This window comes from Lepidochelys olivacea (genome assembly GCF_965140295.1).
Source record: "Lepidochelys olivacea isolate rLepOli2 genome assembly, chromosome: 24".
Taxonomy (NCBI): domain Eukaryota; kingdom Metazoa; phylum Chordata; order Testudines; family Cheloniidae; genus Lepidochelys; species Lepidochelys olivacea.
In genome coordinates, this window is record NC_140434.1 from 2,360,921 (window position 1) to 2,384,884 (window position 23,964).

The following is a 23,964-nucleotide window of genomic DNA, read 5'->3' on the forward strand; positions in this document are numbered from 1 at the left end:
CACTCCTTCAATTGATATAATTGTTTTCAGGATTATTTTGTTTTCAGCCTCACATGGTATGACACACACGATACGCCACAGGTGTCTTTCATCATAAAAGTTTTATTGGACCCATTCAATCATAGTTTCACCCTTGTGGCTGTGTTGGAGTTACAATGGGAATGAATCAAAAGGATAGTCAGAACTGTATCTGTTGCACAATCTGCTGTCCTGTAGAGGAATCCTGCTTGGTCCTAGTAAGCCATCCTGGTATCTGTTGGGAGCATTGCACAGTTCTTTCTGAAATTCCTAGGAGTGAGGGAGCACTGTGCATTCTCAGAGTCTGCACCTCCAAGTTTTCTGAACTATCACCTGTTGGAAGTCAATGGGAGTCATTACTCTGGGTGGGTTTTTATCCAGCCCTTTGACTTGAGATTTTCCCCTAGGAAAAGGACAGTACAGAACTATGAACCACTTAAACTTTAAAAAAAGGTCTTAACAGGGACCTGAGTTTTCTATAGCCTTTGTGCTGCTCCTCTGCTCAGAGGTAAATTTCCCCTCATGTTGATTAGAAATTCAGTTCATAATCCACCTCCACTGATGTCACCAGTCATCATGGCGGAAGACTTTCTGCCTGTTGCACAGTTGCTCCTGGGTTGAGGTGAGGGATGGTGGTGGTTGAAAACAAGCAGTGCAATGATTTTATAAAGGGTTTGTAATAAACCCTGGAACATCTACAACAGGATCTCCAACCATCAAGAGCAAAGAGAGTCATAACTTGCAGAAACCTTGTCTACCAGGAAGAGAATGACTTTTAAAGTGTAATACCATAATTCATAATTTCCTCTAAACAGACAAGGGTGAAGAGCCTTATTTTGATTTAAATGCCCTGAACATCCTTGGTTTCTATGGAGCTGTGCTGATTTATGTCAGCTGATTTCCTGCTCTTAACCTTTGAAAAGGAATTTCTATTATAAAAGAAAATGCAAAGCTTCTTCCATGGAAAGTCCCAAATTTTGAACTATAAATTACAACCTGATTAGAAGAATGACACGAGTCACCTTGACCTACATTTTTTAAATTGACTCCATTACTCAGAACAAGGGCATTTTCCAGTAACCAACTATTAATATCTTAGTAATACAAGACTTTGAACACCAAAAACCTTAATGAGTGTTGTGAAGTGCTTTGAGATGCTGAGTTCTGAGGAAGTAGAACATCCTCCATGAGTGATATCATCCCTGTTTTATTTGTAGATAAACAAAGGCACATTGAGGTAAAGGTCACATAAAGAGCGAGTGGCAGCATCAGAAATAAAACACAGAAGTCTTGACAACCCGTGCTATGTATTTACCATTGATCCTGAACCCTCTTAGACCCTTTGAATTCTTGGACTCTTAATATGTCACTAAAACGAGAATCATTCATATGGGGACTTATTTGTGGCTTCGTTAATTTTTTTGTTTTGTTTGGCAAGCTTATGTAGGAATCATCTTCCAATCTAAGCCAAAACAATGACCAGCTAGATAAGGTTCTGATCCACTTTAAGTTTTCCTTCTTCATAAATAAAAATAATAATTGTCCAAAAATGGTCATTGTGTAAATTTCAAGCTTGTTTGTGCGTGGTGTACGATTGCAAATCTCAATATGTAATTAAAATAAGAAAAACTGCAGTGTATGTCTCTTAAGGAGGCTGAAGTGTAAATCCCAGCCACTGACCCAAAACCTGAAAAGGAAGGGAATTCGGAGGTAAGAGAAAATGCTACCTCTTGGTTGCTACTCAAAAGTGAAATTATTCATAAGTAGCAGGATACTGTGACCCACCATAGGGACGTGTTTCCATGGAAAGAAAGAATAACACACACACTACAGATTTCAGAGTAACAGCCGTGTTAGTCTGTATTCGCAAAAAGAAAAGGAGTACTTGTGGCACCTTAGAGACTAACCAATTTATTTGAGCATGAGCTTTCGTGAGCTACAGCAAAGCTCATGCTCAAATAAATTGGTTAGTCTCTAAGGTGCCACAAGTACTCCTTTTCTTTTTACACACACTACACTGGGCAAAATCACCCTGACGTGTTCTGTAAAATAAACCTTAACTACAGTCTCAGGAAATGTACATATAACAGGTCCATATCCACGTTGCTGGAGGAGATGGGGAAACATGTTGAGGAAAACATGAGACTGAAGTTAAAAATTTTGCTTGATAGTAACAGTCAGATGAAGAGGCAGGGGAAAGAGGAATGGGATTGTGCACAGGAATAAACTCATAGACTCATAGACTTTAAGGCGAGAAGGGGCCATCATGATCATTATTAGGATATAGATATTCAGGCCTGTCTGCAAAGGCCTGTATTTTAAGAATTTAGGTGTATTCTTATCACTCGGCTAGTTATAGAGATATAAAAGAATCAAAATTACTGTCTGCCAGTGTAAGGGACTTCTCTTACTGTGACAGTCTGAGGCCCTTAGGCTCAGGCTTAGGCTTAGGCCTTTGGCTAAGCAGCAGAGGCAGCCATAAGCTGGGAAGCAACTGGTCACCTCCTCACATTCCAACCTAGTCACATTGAAATAAGGTGCTATGGGGCTATTAGGATACAATCCTGTCCTGATAATGCCTGTCACCTCCAGAGAAAGAAAAGTGCCTAGAAAATGTAAAAGGAAACTTAGTTTGATAGCATCCTGTCTGGCAAGAACTCACTTATCAATAGCTGGGATGTGAAATCCTCACTTCTGTATTGTTTTGTCATTATAGGTCCCACTTTGCTATTGTTTGTCTGTATAATCTCTGTCTGGTTCTGTGCTTGTTCCCTGTCTGATGTATCATTAATTTTGCTGGGTGTAAACTAATTAAGGTGGTGCAATATAATTGGTTACATAATCATGTTAGGTTTCAGAGTAACAGCCGTGTTAGTCTGTATTCGCAAAAAGAAAAGGAGGACTTGTGGCACCTTAGAGACTAACCAATTTATTAGAGCATAAGCTTTCGTGAGCTACAGCTCACTTCCTCAGATGCATATCGTGGAAACTGCAGCAGGCTTTATATATACACAGAGAATATGAAACAATACCTATTCCCACCCCACTGTCCTGCTGGTAATAGCTTATCTAAAGTGATTTCCAGCACAAATCCAGGTTTTCTCACCCTCCACCCCCCCACACTCACTCCTGCTGGTGAGTGCTGGTGAGTGAATTTGTGTGGGGGGGTGGAGGGTGAGAAAACCTGGATTTGTGCTGGAAATCACTTTAGATAAGCTATTACCAGCAGGACAGTGGGGTGGGAATAGGTATTGTTTCATATTCTCTGTGTATATATAAAGCCTGCTGCAGTTTCCACGATATGCATCTGAGGAAGTGAGCTGTAGCTCACGAAAGCTTATGCTCTAATAAATTGGTTAGTCTCTAAGGTGCCACAAGTCCTCCATAATCATGTTACAATATGTTAGGATTGGTTAGTTAAATTTCAGGAAAATGATTGGTTAAGGTATAGCTAAGCAGAACTCAAGTTTTACTATATAGTCTGCAGTCAATCAGGAAGTGTGTGGGTGGGTGTGTGGGTGGGGGAGATGGGAACAGAGAATGGGGGTAAGGAAATTGGAGTCATGTTTGGCTAAGGGCAGGAATGGGAGCAGGGACACAGGTGTAAGGCTCTGTGGTGTCAGAGCTGGGAAGGGGGACACTAAGGAAGGAAACTGGAATCATGCTTGCTGGAAGTTCACCCCAATAAACATCGAATTGTTTGCACCTTTGGACTTCGGGTATTGTTGCTCTCTGTTCATGGGAGAAGGACCAGGGAAGTAAGTGGGTGAAGGAATAAGCCCCCTAACAATCATCTCGACTGACTTCCTGCAGTGTCTTATCATAGTGTTTTTGATATTTGAATTCTAAATTGAAGTTTATGATCCTACATCACCCGTGAAAAACTATACAATTTATATACTTGTCACTCTATTGGAGAATTTTTATCACCAGATATAAAGAAGGAAACATTAAAGTGGATCATGACATTATCTAGTTGGTTTTTGCTTACAAGTTATCAGAAGGTGATTCATTGAGAAGCTCGTCAAACAAAACAAGAACAAAATTGAGTCTGTAACAATTGCAGTCATTTAAGTTGCATATTAGGAAGTCAAAAATACTAAATGTTATTAAGAAGACAACAACACACTTTACTAATGTTGTCTGGTAATGCAGTCTAATGGTGTTCATCCCATAGAGTAACATCTAATAAGAGCTATTGGCTTTTATTTCTGTCTCTGCACCTGACTCCGTATGCGACTTTCAACTTAATGTGCATCTGTTTATCTGCATATAAAATAGAGTAACACTTCTGAAGGATGTTTTGAGGCTTTCTCAGAACTCATAATACCAAAGCACTTTACCAAACACCCATTGAAGTTTTATACATCCAAAGTGTTTGATTGTAACATTGATATTTTGGTTTTGGACGACACCCCTGTTCTGAGTAATAGGGTCACTTTAAAAATGCATTTAAAGTTCTCTTATTTCGAGGCCTTAATCAGATCATGATTTCTAACCTCAGTAATGGGGCTTCTTGATTTTCATTAAAGAGCAGCTATGTGTTTCTCTTTTCTATTAAAATTCCATTGTATAATTTATGGATGAGATCCTCATCTGGTGTAAATTGTTCCAGCTCTGTTGGCTACAGTGACACCTGAAAAGCAAAGAAATGCTCTTCCTCTTTCCCTGGTTAGAGGAAACATTTTTTGGAGCATATATAAGCCTTTAAGTAGTATAGCTGGAACACCTTCTACATGAGAAGTATCTGCAAGCATGTCCTACGGCTTGTTGGAGTCTGCATGAGCCTAATCTCATTCCACAGCCATCTCCTGCTTGGCCAATGCTGCTTTTTCTCCATTTCTCCTGTGCTTCTTCTGGATTATCTCATTTCTTCATAAAACCTCAGGTTTCTTAGCTGCTTACGGAGGGAGATGTGGTGGCTGAGGCCGTACAGGTTCAAGGTTATAACTCAAAGTCTTTATACTACCCAACCCTCAATGTGAACAATGAGCAAACCTGTAGTAAGCAGCTCTGTGTGGTTCTGCCATAGTGATCACCCTAATCCCACAGCATTGGAGACATAAGGGGAACTCTACTGAGAGATGTATTTCTAAACACCATGGGCTGAAATTAACCACAGGACAGACGGCCAGCATAAAAACATATTCAAACTTAAGTCTCTGAGAAGACTTACTTCTGAACACTTACATGGGATATATGTGTTTACAGGCCCTGTATTGCCTGTCTGCCAGGGGTGAATTTCATGTCATAGAGTCTCATGAACAACCCACTCATGAAGTCAATGGATTAACTACCATTTGTTTTAGCCTAAATTGGATCAGATATATTATGGGTGTATGTGCTGAATACACAGAAAAAAGCTTCCTGAGTCTTAGGAAAATGTTAGAATGACACTAACCAATACCAGATTTAATTTAAATGACCGGATTGGATTCCTGTATGTGATACTGATGCACAGATTCAGTTCTGACTTTCCTTCCGATTTATTCTCATTGTAACTCCAATGAAGTCAGGAGAATCATAATAGGAATGTAGTTTGCCCATAACTTTTAACGTTAAAGAAATCTGCAGTGTGTAGTAGGCATGTTGTACCAGTTCTGGCTGAGAACAGATTAATAATCACAAACCCTGAGGAAAACAATTATATCAATTGAAAGTGTGACGTGCAACAACATTTCTTTTGTAACTAATAAAGACTTCAGGCCTGTCAAGGTTCCTTCCCCACTCTGAACTCTAGGGTACAGATGTGGGGACCTGCATGAAAACCTCCTAAGCTTACTTTTACCAGCTTAAGTTAAAACTTCCCCAAGGTACAAACTATTTTAGCCTTTGCCCTTGGACTTCCACTGCCACCACCAAACTTTATCTGGGTTCCTGAGAAACCGTTGTTTGGAAACATCTTTCCCCCCAAAATCCTCCCAACCCTTGCACCCCACTTCCTGGGGAAGGTTTGGTAAAAATCCTCACCAATTTGCATAGGTGACCACAGACCCAAACCCTTGGATCTTAGAACAATGAAAAAGCATTCAGTTTCCTTACAAGAAGACTTTTAATAGAAGGAAAAAAGAATCACCTCTGTAAAATCAGGATGGTAAATACCTTACAGGGTAATTAGATTCAAAACATAGAGAATCCCTCTAGGCAAAACCTTAAGTTACAAAAAAGACACACAGACAGGAATATTCATTCTATTCAGCACAGCTATTTTCTCAGCCATTTAAAGAAATCATAATCTAACACATACCTAGCTAGATTACTTACTAAATTCTAAGACTCCATTCCTGTTCTGTCCCCAGCAAAAGCATCACACAGACAGACACAGACCCTTTGTTTTTCTCCCTCCTCCTAGCTTTTGAGAGTATCTTGTCTCCTCATTGGTCATTTTGGTCAGGTGCCAGCGAGGGTACCGTTAGCTTCTTAACCCTTTACAGGTGAGAGGATTTTTCCTCTGGCCAGGAGGGATTTTAAAGGGGTTTACCCTTCCCTTTATATTTATGACAAGGCCCCAGTGGTGTCTCAGAGCCTCCAGGTGGTCTGAGGAACAGTATAAAGCTGCTTAAGAGTCAAATCTCTTCAAACCACTTCTTTTGACTTACTCTCCTTGGTGAATGGAGTAATTTTGATTTGAATCTCTCTCTCTCTTTGACTGTGGAGGTGTCATGTTAGCGATTTAGGACTCAATGTTGCACATAGACTCATTGCTAAGGAGTTTTTCCATATTTTTGAAGTTCTTAAGTTGCAGGCATTGGTGGATTCGTAGTTTAAAAGTCAAGGGTGAGATCTGCAGATCAATAAGTGTGTCTCTGACACCCAGCTCCTATTACTCTTAATTAGAAATAGGGAATTGGAATCCCTTTGGTAGTTTTGAAAAATCCCACACCCCGGCTTTAACTGAGGTGTTTTAAGAAGAAACTCCCATAGTTATTCTAGAAAGGACCAATTCTAGGTTCTTGTAGTTTATTTGGTACTCAACACTCTTTGAGATAGGATAATAGATTACAAGGACCAGTGGGTCTGATCTAGCATGAGAACTCCTGTGTTCTAAAGTGTGTGCAACTAAGAATTTTAGGCTGGGGTAAGTCAACGTAACTCCTCTGAAGTCAGAGTAACTGATCCAATTTAACCAGGCTCAGGCTCTGCTCATTAGTGTTTTGTATTAAGCAAATAATATTTTCTATTCATTCATTAGGAAATATTGCTGACACACAAACTTTAGAAACCAAAGTGCCACACTCTAATGGGGAAGAGAAGTGGTTTGCGTGCGGAAGTTAAATCCTCCCAAGGAAACAATCATTAACACATTTCACCCTGCAATACTTTGTATGAACACTTTGTAAAAGGGAATAAAAATCCCAGTTGCTCATGACAGAAATATTCTATATTGTATGTTTACTTACTCCAGTCAGTGTTTTTTGGGCAAGAGGACTGCCACAGATACAAGAGGTGCGTTAGGAAGGAGACAGAATAAGTGGAGCAAGCGGAGGAAATGGGATGCAAAATGTAGCCAGGAACTGACGGTCTAGTTCATCATTTTCCTACTCTGTGTGTCTTTCACTGAGCCCCATTACAATAGCAACTGAGCTTTATCCTTTTCATTCGGTTGCTTCTAATGCATGATGTTTACTCTTTTCCCTGTGTTTCAGGTTTACCTCCAACGCAGAAAGATGACAAAAGATTTCTCATCACTGGGGCTGTGACCCCTGTTGGAATGGGGACTGGGATGGTTATAGGAGCCATTATGACTGCTATCGGCCATGGGGTTACTATAGACCATACACTTACGGGTGGGGCCAGCATTACGATTCCTGCTACACTTACCCTAACCGATGGGGCAGTGGGTATGGCTATGGAAGATGCTGGCCATGTTTTGCTGAGGAGCAATAGACCCAGAAATGAAAAGCAAGATATGATTCACCGATGAGCTTATAGGCAACGGCTTTCAGAAATGTGGATCCCCAACAATTCCCATAGGAACTGTGATTGCTCAGCGGTTCCATAAATTTTCCCCATATCTGTATTTTCCAAGTTACATGTTATGTCTATTACTTCTCCTATTCTCTGCTTCTTCTATAATTATCTGAAGGCCTGAATCTCAGTTCCATGAAGGCTCTTTTAAGCCACTCTGACAGTGTTCCAGTCCCCAAATCATTTTTGTTGCCCTCTGTTGGACGTTTTCCAATTTTTCCACATCCTTCTTGTAGTGTGGGGCCCAAAACTGGACACAGTACTCCAGATGAGGTCTCACCAATGTTGAATAGAGTGGAACTATCACGTCCCTCGATCTGCTGGCAATGCCCCTACTCATACATCCCAAAATGCCATTGGCCTTCTTGGCAACAAGGGCACACTGTTGACTCATATCTAGCTTCTCGTCCACTGTAACCCCTAGGTCCTTTTCTGCAGAACTGCTGCCGAGCCATTCGGTCCCTAGTCTGTTGCGGTGCATGGGATTCTTCAGTCCTAAGTGCAAGACTCTGCACTTGTCCTTGTTGAACCTCATCAGATTTTTTTTGGCCCAATCCTCTACTTTCTCTAGGGCCCTCTGTATCCTATCCCTACCCTCCAGAGTATCTACCACTCCTCCCAGTTTAGTGTCATCTGCAAACTTGCTGAGCGTGCAATCCACACCATCCTCCAGATCATTAATGAAGACTTGAACAAAACCGGCCCGAGGACCGACCCTTGGGGCACTCCACTTGATACCAGCTGCCAGCTAGACATGGAGCCATTGATCACTACCCGTTGAGCCTGACAATCTAGCCAGCTTTCTATCCACCTTATCGTCCGTTCATCCAGCCCATACTTCTTTAACTTACTGGCAAGAATACTGTGGGAGACAGTGTCAAAAGCTTTGCTAAAGTCAAGGAACAACACGTCCACTGCTTTTCCCTCGTACACAGAGCCAGTTATCTCATCATAGAAGGCAATTAGATTAGTCAGGCGTGACTTTCCCTTGATGAATCCATGCTGACTGTTCCTGATCACTTTCCTCTCCTGTAAGTGCTTCAGAATTGATTCCTTGATGACCTGCTCCGTGATTTTTCCAGGGACTGAGGTGAGGCTGACTGGCCTGTAGTTCCCAGGATCCTCCTTCTTCCCTTTTTTAAAGTTGGGCACTACATTAGCCTTTTTCCAGTCGTCCAGGACCTCCCCCAATCACCATGAGTTTTCAAAGATAATGGCCAATGGCTCTGCAATCACATCCGCCAACTCCTTTAGCACTCTCGGATGCAGCACATCTAGCCCCGTGGACTTGTGCTCATCCAGCTTTTCTAAACAGTCCCGAACCACTTCTTTCTTCACAGAGGGCTGATCACCTCCTCCCCATGCTTTGCTGCCCAGTGCAGCAGTCTGGGAGCTGACCTTGTTCGTGAAGACAGAGGCAAAAAAAGCATTGAGTACATTAGCTTTTTCCACATCCTCTGTCACTAGGTTGCCTCCCTCATTCAGTAAGGGGCCCACACTTTCCTTGACTTTCTTCTTGTTGCTAACATACCTGTATGTTGCTAACATACATGTTGTACTTTGTCTCATTTGACCCTGACTGGAATGAAACAAATACATTAAAATGGTAGCAAACGAGATGTGATTGTCAAACTGTACAGCTGCACTGAAAAAAGAACATCTGCTGTGAAATGCATCACCTTGGAGCAGGTGATTTGTCGCAGACCTTCTTGAAACCCTGGAAATAGATTCTTTCTTGTCAGCATTCTTTCTGTCTGTTCCTGTATATTCCCCTTCTTTGTTCACATTAAAATGATTCTGCATTATAATATCAGCCTTCTGGTTTTCCTTTCGGCTCCATTCCTTATTTACCAGTCACTGCGGCCCAGATTCCCAGAAATACATACCTATTGCCTAACACCGATTGAAATAAGTGGGAATGCTACACGTTTGTGAATCTGGTCCGGTGGGTAAAAATTTACTCTTTTTCAGGGAGACAGGGCATGTGCATTACTTAAGTCCCACTCGAGCCCTGTACTGAGATGAGAATCAGGTCAGGCAAGAGTCTATAAATCATAAAAGTGGGATTACCTCTGTGCTACTTTCTTTGTACCAACTAACCCAAATAGGGTGTTTGGCATTCCTTTTTATTCAGAAGATCTCGACATATTCAGCCATAGATTAATGCCTAATAACAGCCACTCAGTATGTTCTAGATGGGCAATGTCAGCAGGTAAATCATTCCTCCTACTCATCCTCTACTCCTGAGGTTAGAGGGCAGCCTGGTGTCTTCCCCACCAAGGTGATCCAATCTCTCAACATTTTTAATTGAAAGTGTTTCAGACTTAAGTTTCAGAAATCTTAAGCATCTCTGGGCTTTGGCTGTATATAAAAGGGGTGGGCCACCCTACACACCCCATATCAGTCAGATGTATCACTGCCAGTGAACCCCACATTACGTCCCTCCAACTGGGTGTCAACCAATCCATTTTGTTATGGTCATGTCTAGTGGGCAGAGCAGGCATACAGGTTGGTGAACGAAGTCAACGGTCAGCACCAGAGTCAGCGGCCAGTTACCAGAGCCGGGGTCCAGCCAGACTCAGAACCAGGAATTGAAGCTGAGGGCTAAGAGCCAAGGTCAGATGCCAAATGCCAGAGCCAAGGGTCAAGCCAGAGTCAGGGTCAGAAGTCAAGGGCTGGAGTCACAGACAGGAGTGATCACTGAGGATTGTAGCTGGGGCATAAGGGCAGGAGGAGAGGCAAGGGTCAATCACAGTGGGAACAGGAGTGAAGGTGGGGGTGATATAGGAGCCAGGAGCAGAGCTGGACCCAGGTTGGGCACAGGAGGAGGCACAATAGGAAACCAACTGGTTACTCGGACAAACTTCTTGTTTCTCCTCCTGGCTTAAACAGTGTAGTTGGACCAATTGGTGGAGCCAGTCAATCCTCCAATCTGAGCGTGGTGCCTTAGCTGGGGCTATAGCCCTAGCAGCTTCTCTGCCTACCCACATTCGGTTGAGGCCAGGATATGGCAGCTGTTGGTCTAGTGGATAGGGGAGAAGCAATACACATAATACATCTTGATTTTGGTAAGGCTTTCAACACAGTTCCACATGACATTCTCATAAGCCCACTGGGGAGATGTCATCTAGATGACTTTACTATAAGATGAACAACTGGTTGAAAGACCAGGAGAATGGATGAAGCTGACAACTGGTGTGATCCAGTCTAGCAATTCCTACATTCTTATGAGCAAAAATGCCCATTGAAGATGCTTCTCCTCAGATAGTGTAATTTAGTGTCGCTCCATGAAAGACAGTGGACCTGAACCAATTTACCCCAGCTGAGGATCTAGTCCTTATTGATTTATTTGGAGAAAACAAAAGTTTCTGTTCATTCATCAGCAAGTATTGGTGACTCACAAGGTTTGGAAAACCAAAGAGCCACACTCTGATACCGGACAGAACCGGTTTGCCATGCAGAGGTTAAATCTTCAAAGGAAAGGAAATGATCAGCATTATCCCAGACATGTTCTCTATGGGAAATGTTTTAAATGGACACAGAATCCCAGCTGTCCATCATGGAAATAGTTACACTTATTCCAGTCAGTGTTTGTCATATAAAGTAATTGAGAAAGGTTCAAAGCGGCCAATTGGAAGGGAAGTTCAGTGCAAATGGGTGTTAGGGGGCTTATTCCTTCACCCACTTACTTCCCCGGTCCTTCTCGCATGAACAGAGAGCAACAGTACCCGAAGTCCAAAGGTGCAGACAATTTGATGTTTATTGGGGTGAACTTCCAGCAAGCATGATTCCAGTTTCCTTCCTTTGTGTCCTCCTTCCCAGCTCTGACACCACAGAGCCTTACACCTGTGTCCCTGTTCCCATTCCCTGCACTTAGCCAAACATGATTCCAATTTCCTTACCCCCATTCCCTGTTCCCATTTCCCCCTTTAGCAAAACATGATTCCAATTTCCCCACCCCCATTCACTGTTCCCATTTCCCCTCCTCTCCCCACACCCACCCACACACCCACTTCCTGATTGACTGCAGACTATATAGTAAAACTTGAGTTCTGCTTAGCTTTACATTAACCAATCATTTTCCTGAAATTTAACTAACCAATCCTAACATATTGTAACATGACTATGTAACCAATTATATCCCACCACCTTAAGTAGTTTACACCCAGCAAAATTAATTATACAGCAGACAGGAACAATCACAGAACCAGACAGAGATTATACAGACAAACAATAGCAAAGTGGGAACTATAATGACAAAACAGTACAGAAGTGAGGATTTCACATCCCAGCTATCGATAAGTGAGTTCTTGCCAGACAGGATGCTATCAAACTAAGTTTCCTTTTATATTTTCTAGGCACTTTCCTTTCTCTGGAGGCGACAGGCACTATCAGGACAGGATTGTATCCTAACAGCCCCATAGCACCTTATTTCAATGTGACTAGGTTGGAATGTGAGGAGGTGACCGGTCGCTTCCCAGCTTATGGCTGCCTCTGCTGCTTAGCCAAAGGCCTTAGCCTAAGAACAGGGCCTCAGACTGTCACAGTGAGAGAAGGACCTTAGACCGGCAGACAGTGATTTTGATTCTTTCTTTTATATCTCTATATAGTTATCTCTATAACTAGCCAAGTGATAAGAATACACCTAAATTCTTCGAGTACAAGCCTTTACCGACAGGCCTGAATATCTATATCCTAACAATGGGTAAGAGGCATAGAAAGAGGAAATAGGAAGAAATACATAGCCATGAACATAGGGACTAAATCCATTCCTCCTCTCTCTCTTGGACAGACCATCACTGATTGTCGAAATCATCCCAGGACCAATTCTTAGCAATTTCCTTCAGCAGAGTGAAGTGGGAGCCGTAGGAGCACCTGTGGTCGGAGCGGGCTATGACGGCTCTTTCGGTTTGTGGGGATTGTACGGCTCTGGAGACCGTTACAGAGGATTGTATGGTTACGGGGGATTAGGTGGTTATGGGGGCCATTACTGTTATGGGGGATTGAGTGGTTATAGGGGAGGTTACAGTTATGGGGGATTATGAAATTACCCAGGGCGTTATGGTTATGGGGAAATATGTGGTTCTGGGGTATCTTGCCATAGGTACCTCAGTGGAAGCCGTGTACCATATAAAACCCAGTAGGAATATCTGTTGGAAAAGAAAAGACAAGGAAGTGAACAGCAGGCTACCGACTCACAGCTGACCTTTAGAGCATGGATTTCAGAAGCGCTGTGCAGGCATGGCTCCACTTGAATTCAACGCGAGCTGTGTCTGCTCAGCGCCTTTGTCTCCTAGACCCATTTCTAACGTTACGTTTTATGACTCTTTCTGCCAATGCTTTCCCAACCACGTGCTTATTCTCTTAGTCACATGTGGACTCATTCTGAATTACACTCAGGCTGTTTGCACTAACCCCGCAGGGTGAAGGAATCAGGGGCCTTAACAGAGGCATCAGTTACATTTATTATCATTTATTATCATTTTAAATCCCTTTGCAGGGGAAAGGATCACTAACACATCATCAGAATGGTTACAGAGAGAGTGAGTCAAATAGGACTTGTGTAATTCACCTAGGAGAATAAGATAAAGTAATTAGAAGATCACTGAGCCATGAGTGCTTTTATACAGTTCTGTAGACTCACTGGAGGACTTGAGAGGCCCTGTGTTCCTGAAGGTCTAAATAGTTACAAATCAATCTTTGCATAACTCCTTCAATTGATGTAGTTTTTTTCCTCCGTGTTTTTGACAATTAGTTTGTTCCTAACTCCACATGGTGTGACATGCTCATTACACCCTGCAACTCTCTTTCATCTTACAACTTTATGGGCCAGCTACATTCCTGCTTTCATTCTACTGACTTCATTGATGCTGCAATGGGATATTTGGAAGCCTAGAATAGTAAAGTGTCCAATGTAGCTGACGAGCCATGGTGAGCATGTGGCCTTACTAATCACTGTTACTGGATTTTACTTCAGATTCTGCCACCTGCTCCCTGTGTATCCTACACCTCAATTGCTTGTTCACCTCCACATAAATCTGATCTAATATTGACATTATGCTCAATGATCATAGCCTTCCTCAAATCAAAGAACTTCAAAGCACTTCAGGCTCATTAATGTTGTATGTGTCCACGGTGTTGTATTATTTTAATAGCAGAATTTTTGTACTGGTATTAGATGCCTCCAGATTGTGGGTTAGATTAATTTTACAAATGCATGTTAAGGTTTCGGATGTCATTCCAATAGTCAGCTCATGACTCTTAGCTTTCAAATTAGGGGCTCTTTGATTTTCATTCAAAAAAGCTTTTCATTTCCCTTTCTTTACCAAACATTCCTTTGTAAACCTCAAGGGGCAGATGCTGAGCCAGGGTACATCAGCGCAGTTCTATAAATTTCTATGACATTCTGTGTCTTAAAACTGAGCGGAGAAATTGACACTGCTCAGGTTAGAAGAAATCCTGTCAGGGGTATATTTTCCATTTTCAAACATTCTAATTATAGATGAAAATCTTACTGTGGAGAAGGGTCTGGCCGAATGCCCTTGGTTGGCCAGATTTAGAATAAATCCAATCTCCTCTCACAGCAATTTGACTACCGAAGAAGTACTCCTTAACTCTGTCTGTTTTACGCGTCTTCCTTTTCTTTACAAGCTGAATTCTCTTACAGGACCCAATTCTCTTGGCTGCTCATGAACAGAGATACAGTAGCTGATGTTTCCCACTCATTTCACTGTACATTGGATCTGAGCAGCTGCGGTTGAAAGTGCCCAGTATGCTCAGACAGATACACTCCACACAGGGTTTTCTCTAAGCTAGCCTGGATAAAGTGCCTTTCTTCAGTTTGAAGCTGACGGAGCTATGCTGGTACACACTGGTTCAACATCCACCCTTAAACTGTAAAATAGATATAAAAGGGAAATGCAAAGGTGCATTGAATGAAAATCAAAGAGTCCAATTTCAGAGTCTGAGAATCACAAATGAGTACTGGAATGACATCTGAGACCTTGACATACATTTTAAAAGCGAATCTAATCTTTAGTATTGGAACATCTAATCCAAGTAAATGTTATTACTACTATAATAATACATCACTTTGGCCGTATAAAACTTGACGAGTGGTGGTGAAGTGCTTTGAAATGCTTAGATCAGAGGAAGCCTCAGACAATCCATTTTGAAAGCTATTATTATACCTGTTTGCCACAGAGGTGAACGAAGGTCAGACAGGGAGTGATTGGGAGAGTCAAAAAAAGACACCAACAGTTGGGACTCTTCATGCCAAAAATTTACTCCAGCTCTTGAACCCCACTGGACACTTACCGTTCATGGCTTCACCTGAGAGTAACTCTTAGAAAGGCTCATTCTCGAATTTTTCTTAGTTTGTTCTCATGATTTTTGGGGGAATTTTTCCGTGAAACATCTTCTGATCTAAATGTGAAACATAATAAAAAATCAAGGGTTTTGCAATCCACTTTATTTGAAGGTGGTGGGTATTTACATTTGAGTAGATTTTAATTATCTCGTACCAAACTGAAGTGAATTGAATTATCTGGTACCACATCTGAATTAAATGTGGAGAGTTTTATTCCTGTACAACACATGAACAAGCTTGAAATGTACACACTTGTAATTTCTTTGGACAATTACTATCCTCATGGATAGAGAAGGCGATGTCAAAGAGACGACCCACCCTGTACCTCGTTTCACAAAGCTGAAAGAATTCATCACCATTGGGTCACGATGACCCGTTCGAGACGTGTGTTTCCAAGGAAAGAAAAAATAGCACACACAGTGCAGTTGGTGACTTCATCCCAATGGGTGACATGCCTTAAAGCAAGTTTTTGAAGCTTGAATTATATAATATGATTTATAATGCTAACATACTCATGGGAAAGAAATTGAGAGACTTTTAATTCCTTTGGAGAAGTGCTGTATTAATGTATAAAGGAGAGACAGTTAAAGTGGACCAAAATTAGCCAGTTTTTTTTTTTAATCATTGATGCTTAGTTCCATGGATGCACACATTTTTTAACAAGACATACTAACCTTGTCTTCTAAAAGAGTGCCACAGGGATGGAGCACGTGCTTAGCCCGTGGCAGGAGGAGTCAGAAGTATTGGATTGTATTTCTGTTTCTGCAACTCACACCCGTGCAACCTTCACCTCAATGTGCTTCTTTTTTCTCTACCTAGAAATCAGGGATAGTAAGGATGTTAGGACTGGAAATTGTTCAGCGTTCTTAGAACTGAAGATTTCAAAGCACCTAAGAACAGTCATTGGTGTTTTATAAATGCAAAGAGATGTATCCTTAGAATATTATTAAATTGTTTTGGGATTAGAAGCCTCTGCATTGACTAGTAGAGTCACCTGAAAAAAAAAATAGAGGCCAAGGTTTCTTGTGTTATTCCTTTAATCAGGTCATGATTCAAAGCCAAAGAATTTGGGGATATTGCATTTTCATTCAAATGTAATTTTGCATTTGGTATTTTTAAAATATTTTATAGGAAGGTGCTCTCAAGGTGGAAATCAGCACAGTTGCTTCAACTTCAAAGCAATTCTGGGCCTTAAAATCAAAGGAAGATATTTCTGCCTTCTTCCCTGGATACCGAAAGCACTCCTAGAGATATAGTTTACACTTAAAACAACATTCTGGTTCTTGCAGGATTTTTTTCAGCAATACGGCCCATAGCTGGTCAGATTTTATGTCATATCTCATCCCACAGCACTCTCCTCCTTTACCAAGAATCCATGATTTCAACCTCTCCTGGGCTTCTTCCAGGGCTCAGTCAGCTGCATTACCTTGCAAGACTTCAGTTTCTTGTCAGCTCAGTCATAGAGAGATGGTTTCTGACAGAGTACAAGTTCCACAACTTAACTCAAAACCTTGCTATAGAAGAGCACTGCTTCCTTTCACTCCCTACCGTCCCTTCCCTTGACCTTGAGCAAATCAACTCTAGGCATCCCTTTGAGACAGCATTGGTGACACAAGTGGAGGTCCAATGTTAGGTCACATTTTAATCACTGGAGGTTGAAATTCACTCCTGGGCAGAGAATCATCAGAAAGGCTCGTACTATACTTAAGTCCTTGCAAAGACGTAGTTTGAAAGTTTAAAGTAGAACTAAAGCTGTCCATAGTCATTATTCGATCCCCCTGCCAAAGGGTGAATTCGAGACTTAAGGTCATGACAGGAAACACACTGAAGGCAAAGGAATATTTCCAATTGATTACAAAGGGAATTGGATCTGAGATGGGGATGGAGGGTGTGAGAATGCAGAAAAATAGCTCTCTGCTTCCAAGCAGGTTTATAATGAAATGTCCAGTGCCCCTGAGAATGACCAGTATGAACAGAAAGGACCAAAGGGGAGTGGGGGAGGTTTAGATTGGATATTAGGAAAAACTTTTTCACTAAGAGGGTGGTGAAACACTGGAATGCGTTACCTAGGGAGGTGGTAGAATCTCCTTCCTTAGAGGTTTTTAAGGTCAGGCTTGACAAAGCCCTGGCTGGGATGATTTAACTGGGAATTGGTCCTGCTTCGAGCAGGGGGTTGGACTAGATGACCTTCAGGGGTCCCTTCCAACCCTGATATTCTATGATTCTATGATTCTATGATCTGTTCAGGACAGCCAGTTGTGCTACTGATGCAGCTCTGAATCACTTTGACATGCATTCTCATTGGTGTGATCCAATCTGGCAATTCCTACATTCTTATGAGCAGAAATGCCCATTGAAGATTCTTACACTCAGATGGTGTAATTTAGGGTCGCTCCATGGAAGTCAGTGGACCTGAACCCATTTTACTAGAGCTGAGGATCTTGTCCTTAGTGATTTCTTTGCAGAAAGGAAAAGTTTCTGTTCCTTCCTTAGCAAGTATTGGTGACTCCCAGGGTTTGGAAAACCAAAGAGCCACACTCTGACACTGGACTCAACTGGTTTGCATGCAGAGGTTGAATCCTCAAGGGAAAGGAAAAGATCAGCATTATCCCAGCCAAGTTCTCTTTGAGAAATGTCTATAACGGTCACAGCATCCCAGGTATCCTTCAAAGAAATAATTACACATATTCCAGGCGGTGTTTTTAGACAGGTCACTGAGAGGGCTTCAAATGGGACAATTGGGAGGTACATTTAGTGTGAGTGGATAAGAGGCAAAGAAAGAGGAAATAGGAACAAATATATAGCCAAAAAGATAGGAACTAAGTCCACTCCTCCTGTCTCTCTCGGGCCCCACGTAGACCTCACTACTACAGTAACTGAGGTTTGAGTCCTTTCTTTCACTGGCACATGTACTTTCTTTTTACTCTACTCCCTGTTGTGTGTTTCAGGTTTACCTCCATCACAGAAAGATGTCTTGTTCCAGTCTGTACTATCCAGAATGCGGGGTGGCCCGGCCCAGTCCAGTTTCTGGCAGCTTCAATGAGCCGTGCGTTAGGCAGTGCCCTGACTCCGAAATAGTGATCAGACCATCACCAGTTGTCGTGACCATCCCAGGACCAATTCTCAGCAATTTCCCTCAGCAGAGTGAAGTGGCAGCTGTAGGAGCACCTGTGGTCGGAGCCGGCTATGGGGGTTCATTCGGTTTGGGGGGATTGTACGGGGGCTATGGAGGCCATTATGGAGGATTGTATGGTTACGGGGGATTAGGTGCTTACGGGGGCCGTTATGGATTCGGGGGATTGAGTGGTTACGGGGGCCGTTATGGTGGATGGTGTGGTTACGGGGGAGGTTACGGTTATGGAGGATTATCCGGTTCTGGGGTATCTTGCCATAGGTACCTGAGTGGAAGCTCTACCCCATGTTAAACCCTGCAGGAATATCAATGGTAAAAGAAAAGACCAGGAAATGAAGAATAGGCTACAGATTCAGATGGAGATTTCAGAAGCGCTGTGCAGGCATGGCTCCACTTGAATTCAATGCGAGCTGTGTCTGCTCAGCGCCTTTGTCTCCTAGACCCATTTCTAATGTTATGCTTATAAACTCTTTCTGCCAATGCTTTCCCAACCGCGTGCTTAGTCTCTCAGTCACATGTGGACTCATTCTGAATTACACTCAGGCTGTTTGCACTAACCCCGTAGTCTGACGGAAAGAGGGGCCTTAAGACAGGCATTAGTTGTATTTATTATCACTCGAATTTGTTTGTCCAACTCTGCACCTGCGAAAAAGGAAAAACAACTTCTTGCCTCAAATGCATCGCAAGGAAGCGGGTGATCGGTCGCAGCCCCTCTGGAAACACGTGAAATACCTTCTTTCTGTTGTGTATTATTTCTTTCTGTAACTGTGTATTGCAAATTTCATTCTCATTAAAAACTATGCTGCATCGTAATATTGGTCTTCTGGTTTTCCTTGTTCCCCCCTCCTTGTTTAGAAATCCTGCTGCATGAAATTCATCCCTGTAGAGCAGGCAGCACCAGGCACCTCTCAAGTTGCAACTTTCGAAGGCATGGAGTGATAGGAGATTAAAGCCCTTTAAGTGGTTCATAGCGATGTGGAAGCTTTTTGAGATATTGAAAGATCACAGCTGTAGAGTTTGACAATCAAGTCTGTTTGCCACCATTTTTAATTCCTTGCTTCACCCTGGTCTGTCACAACATAAAGAAAACACAATAAAAGCTGAAGATCAAAAAGTTTCTACTTTTTGCAGCTGCTGTTAGAAAGTTAAAAGGCTGAAAGAAACGCTCCATATTTCTGGATAGGAGAGAACCTAGCCTGATTCTCCTTGACACTAAAGTCTTGTGACACTCCTCTGGCATTGAAAAGAGGCAGGAAAGTCACTACAAATGTAGGTCACATACACCTTAAGGCCCTGCTGCCTTTGCACTTTACAGAGTGGTGTAACAACCCATAGTGCAGTAGAGAATCAGGCCCACTGTGTTGATAACAGTGGAAGCGCATAGCCAGGAAGGCATTAGAAGACCCATCCTGTGAATGATGGGAAACATTCGGCATGTTTGCAGAGGTGCTGATCAAGTGTACCTCTTTTGTTATTTCACAAAGAGTTCGATGTACTCAGGACTTCTCAAAGACAGGCCTACGTGCTAAACCATCAATCTGTATCTTGCTGTTCATTTCCTGGTTCTTCCTTTTTCTTTGCATATGCCTACTGGGTTTAACAGAGCCCACTGTTTCCATTAAGGTACCCATGGCCCCATCACCATCCCCACAACACTATATTTCTCCCACAACCATAAAGTGCCTTGTAACCACAGAATCTCTCCTAACCATATGAATCCCGATAACCACGTCATGTCCCAGAACCACAGGGACCCCCCAACTACATAAACCTCCATAATGCTATAAGGTTCTATCACTACATAAGTCCCCATCACCACCTCCACTGTCAGCTGCTGCTGAAGATCCCACTGTGCTTTCCTGAGGGAAAGAACTGAGCATTGGTCCTGAGAAGATCATGACAAAGGGTGGGTGGTTGGATCAGCACTGTGGGCTCAGGGCACTACCTTAAGTAAGGCTTGTTGAAGCTGTCCACACATGCTTTGTGGAAAGTCTCTCCACACATTTGTGAAACAAGACATCTTTCTGCAGTGGAGATAAATCTGAGAAACGCAGCAGGCAAGAGAGTAAATTTAAGGTGCATGGATAAGTGGAATAAAAATGTTTATATTGAGCTCCTAATTCAATTGAGGTCACAAAGACACGTAAAGAGAGAGACAGAAGGAGAGAGAAAGCAAGAAAGCAAGCAAGCAAGAAAGAAAGCAAGAAAGCAAGCAAGAAAGAAAGATCTACCCACTATTTTGAATTTTTGTGACTTTCTTTGTCCTAAATAACCCTGTCTCTAAGCACTATATAATTTCTATCACTAATGCACGCGATTATTGGTCCATTAAAAATTATACCACGGAACTTGACTGGGATAGCATTAGCAATGCCATTTTCCTTGTTAGGATGTTAGGAGTTCAGGTCAGCATCAGAATGTGCTGCTTTGGTGTGTAAACCTCAGTGTGTCACCAACACTTGCTGATCAACGAAGGGAAGTGTTTGGCTTCTTTTTAAAATAAAAAAACCCCACTAAACGCTACGTCCTCAGCTGGTGTAAATGTGCGCTGTTTCACTGATTTCATTGGAGCTACACTAAGTGAGACCAGATGAGTAACTGCACCTCTAATCACTTGTGCATATGAGACGGTAGCAACTGCCATGCAGGAAGAGAAGAGTGGCCCATCCAGTACAATATCATGTCTCAATGAGTGCCACTTACCAGCTGCATCAGAAGAAAGCAGAAGAAGAACGAATTAAGCCTCTATGGAGGAAACTTGGGGAGTTTCTTCCAAGACCCTAAATTAAAAATTGGGGGTGAGAATTTTCAGAGCTACCCAAGGGATGTGACTGCCCAAGTTCCTCAGATAGCGAGTTTTTGATGCTTGAATGATATACTATGATTTGCAATGCTACCACCGCCAAGGAAAAGATAGAAATTGCGAGACTTGTAATTCCTTTGGAGAAGTGTTGTCCTCAAGTGTAAAGAAGAAACAATTAAAGTGTATCAAACGTTAGTCTTTTTTTCATTGTTGATGCTTAGATCCAAGGATGCACACATTTTTTAGCAAGAGATATTACTAATGTCGTCTTGTAACAGCGTGTAACAGGGGTGAACCTCGAACTTACTCTGTGTTACGAGGAGTCAGAACTATTGGGTTGTATTTCTGTTTCTGGAACTGACCCCCGTGTGACCTTCACCTCCACGTGCCTCTTGTTCTATGCCAAAAAAAACAAGGATAGTAAGGTTGTTACGGGTGGAAGTTTTTCGGCGTTCGCAGAACTCAAGATTCCAAAGCACCTGACAAACACGTATTGGTGTTTCACACATAAAAAGGGTTGTATTCTTAGAAGATTAATAAATTGTTCCTGGGATTAGACGCCTCTGCAATGAGTAATAGAGTCACTTAAAAAAAAATAGAGGCCACGGGCTCTCATGTCATTCCTTTAATCAGGTCGTGATTCAAAGCCAAAGAATTTGGGGATATTTCATTTTCATTCTAATGTAATTTTGCATTTGGTGTATTTATAGGAAAACGAAGGGGCTCCCTTGGCGTTAATCCGCAGAGTTGCTTCAAACTGAAAGAGGTGCAGGGCCTTAAAGTCAAAGGAGGACATTTCTGCCTTCTTCCCTGGATATAGAATGCACTCCTAGAGATATATTTTACACTTAAAACAACATTCTGGTTCTTGCAGAAATGTTTTATGCAACATAACCTGTGGCTGGTGGGACATGTCTAGTTGGCAGCCAGTATCAAGTCGAGTGCCTCAAGAGTCGGTCCTGGGGCCGGTTTTGTTCACTATCTTCATAAATGATCTGGAGGACGGTGCGGATTGCACCCTCAGCAAGTTTGCAGATGACACTAAACTGGGAGAAGCGGTAGATACGCTGGAGGGTAGGGATAGGATACAGAGGGCCCTAGACAAATTAGAGAATTGGGCCAAAAAGAAATCTGACGAGGTTCAACAAGGACAAGTGCAGAGTCCTGCACTTAGGACGGAAGAATCCCATGCACCGCTACAGACTAGGGACCAAATGGCTCGGCAGCAGTTCTGCAAAAAAGGACCTAGGGGTTACAGTGGACGAGAAGCTAGATATGAGTTGCCAAGAAGGCCAATGGCATTTTGGGATGTATAAGTAGGGGCATTGCCAGCAGATTGAGGGACGTGATCATTCCCCTCTAGTCAACATTGGTGAGGCCTCATCTGGAGTACTGTGTCCAGTTTTGGGCCCCACACTAGAAGAAGGATGTGGAAAAATTGGAAAGAGTCCAGCGGAGGGCAACAAAAATGATTAGGGGAGTGGAACACATGACTTATGAGGAGAGGCTGAGGGAACTGGGATTGTTCAGTCTGCAGAAGAGAAGAATGAGGGGGGATTTGATAGCTGCTTTCAACTACCTGAAAGGGGGTTCCAAAGAGGATGGCTCCAGACTGTTCTCAGTGGTAGCTGATGACAGAACAAGGAGTAACGGTCTCAAGTTGCAGTGGGGGAGGTTTAGGTTGGATACTAGGAAAAACATTTTCACTAGGAGGGTGGTGAAACACTGGAATGCGTTACCTAGGGAGGTGGTGGAATCTCCCTCCTTAGATATTTTTAAGGTCAGGCTTGACAAAGCCTTGGCTGGGATGATTTAGTTGGGGATTGGTCCTGCTTTGAGCAAGGGGTTGGACTAGATGACCTCCTGAGGTCCCTTCCAACCCTGATATTCTATGATTCTATGGTTTCTAACAGAGTACAAATTTAATGATTTAACTGAAAACCTTTCTAGAAAAGAGCACTGCTTCCTTCAACTCCCCCCTATCCCTTCCATGGACCCATGAGTAAATCTGGTCTAGGAAACCCTTTGAGATACCATTGGTGACACAAGTGGCGGTCCTATGTTAGGTCAAGGTTTAATCATCGTAAGGTGAAATTCACCTCTGGGCAGAGGGCCAACACAAAGGCCCATGCTCCACTGAAGTCCCTACTCAGAGGTAGTTTGAAAGTTTGAAGTGGGGCTAAAATTGTCCACAGGCATCGTACTATCCCCCTGCCAAAAAGTGAATTTGAGACTTAAGGTCATGACAGGAAAGACACTGAAGGCAATGGAATGATTCCGATTGTTTTCAAAGGGAATTGGATCTGACCCGTTGGGGATGGAGCTTGTGAGAAAGCAGAAAAATGGATCTTTGCTTCCTGGCAAGTTTATCATGAACTGTAGAATGCCCCTAACAATGACCTGCATGAACTGAAAGGACCAAAGGGGATATCTGTTCAGGACAGCCAGTTGTGCTACTGATGCAATTCTGAATCACCTTGACATGCATGCTCATTGCAGCACCAAGAGAGTCACTGGAATGATACTAGGAATGCAGATTGCAACGTGCATGTCACTCCCTTTGAGGCTGAGATTAGCCCAATACTCCCAAACCCTGAGAAAACAGCTCCATCAAAAGAAGGATTTACCGAGGCATGCAACTTTGTTTGGTAACTAAATGGGACTTCCTGTACC

The 23,964-nt window shown here is 42.6% G+C and overlaps 1 long non-coding RNA gene across 1 annotated transcript; it reads right to left on the reverse strand.

Annotated features, from left to right (window-relative positions):
- Positions 1 to 13,042: 13,042 nt before the first annotated feature.
- LOC311512336 lies at positions 13,043 to 16,165 on the reverse strand. The gene is made up of 3 exons (XR_014709441.1): positions 16,030 to 16,165; positions 15,304 to 15,411; positions 13,043 to 13,136 (listed from the first exon to the last, which is right to left on the reverse strand). It is a non-coding gene; the product is annotated as an uncharacterized lncRNA (long non-coding RNA).
- Positions 16,166 to 23,964: the final 7,799 nt, after the last annotated feature.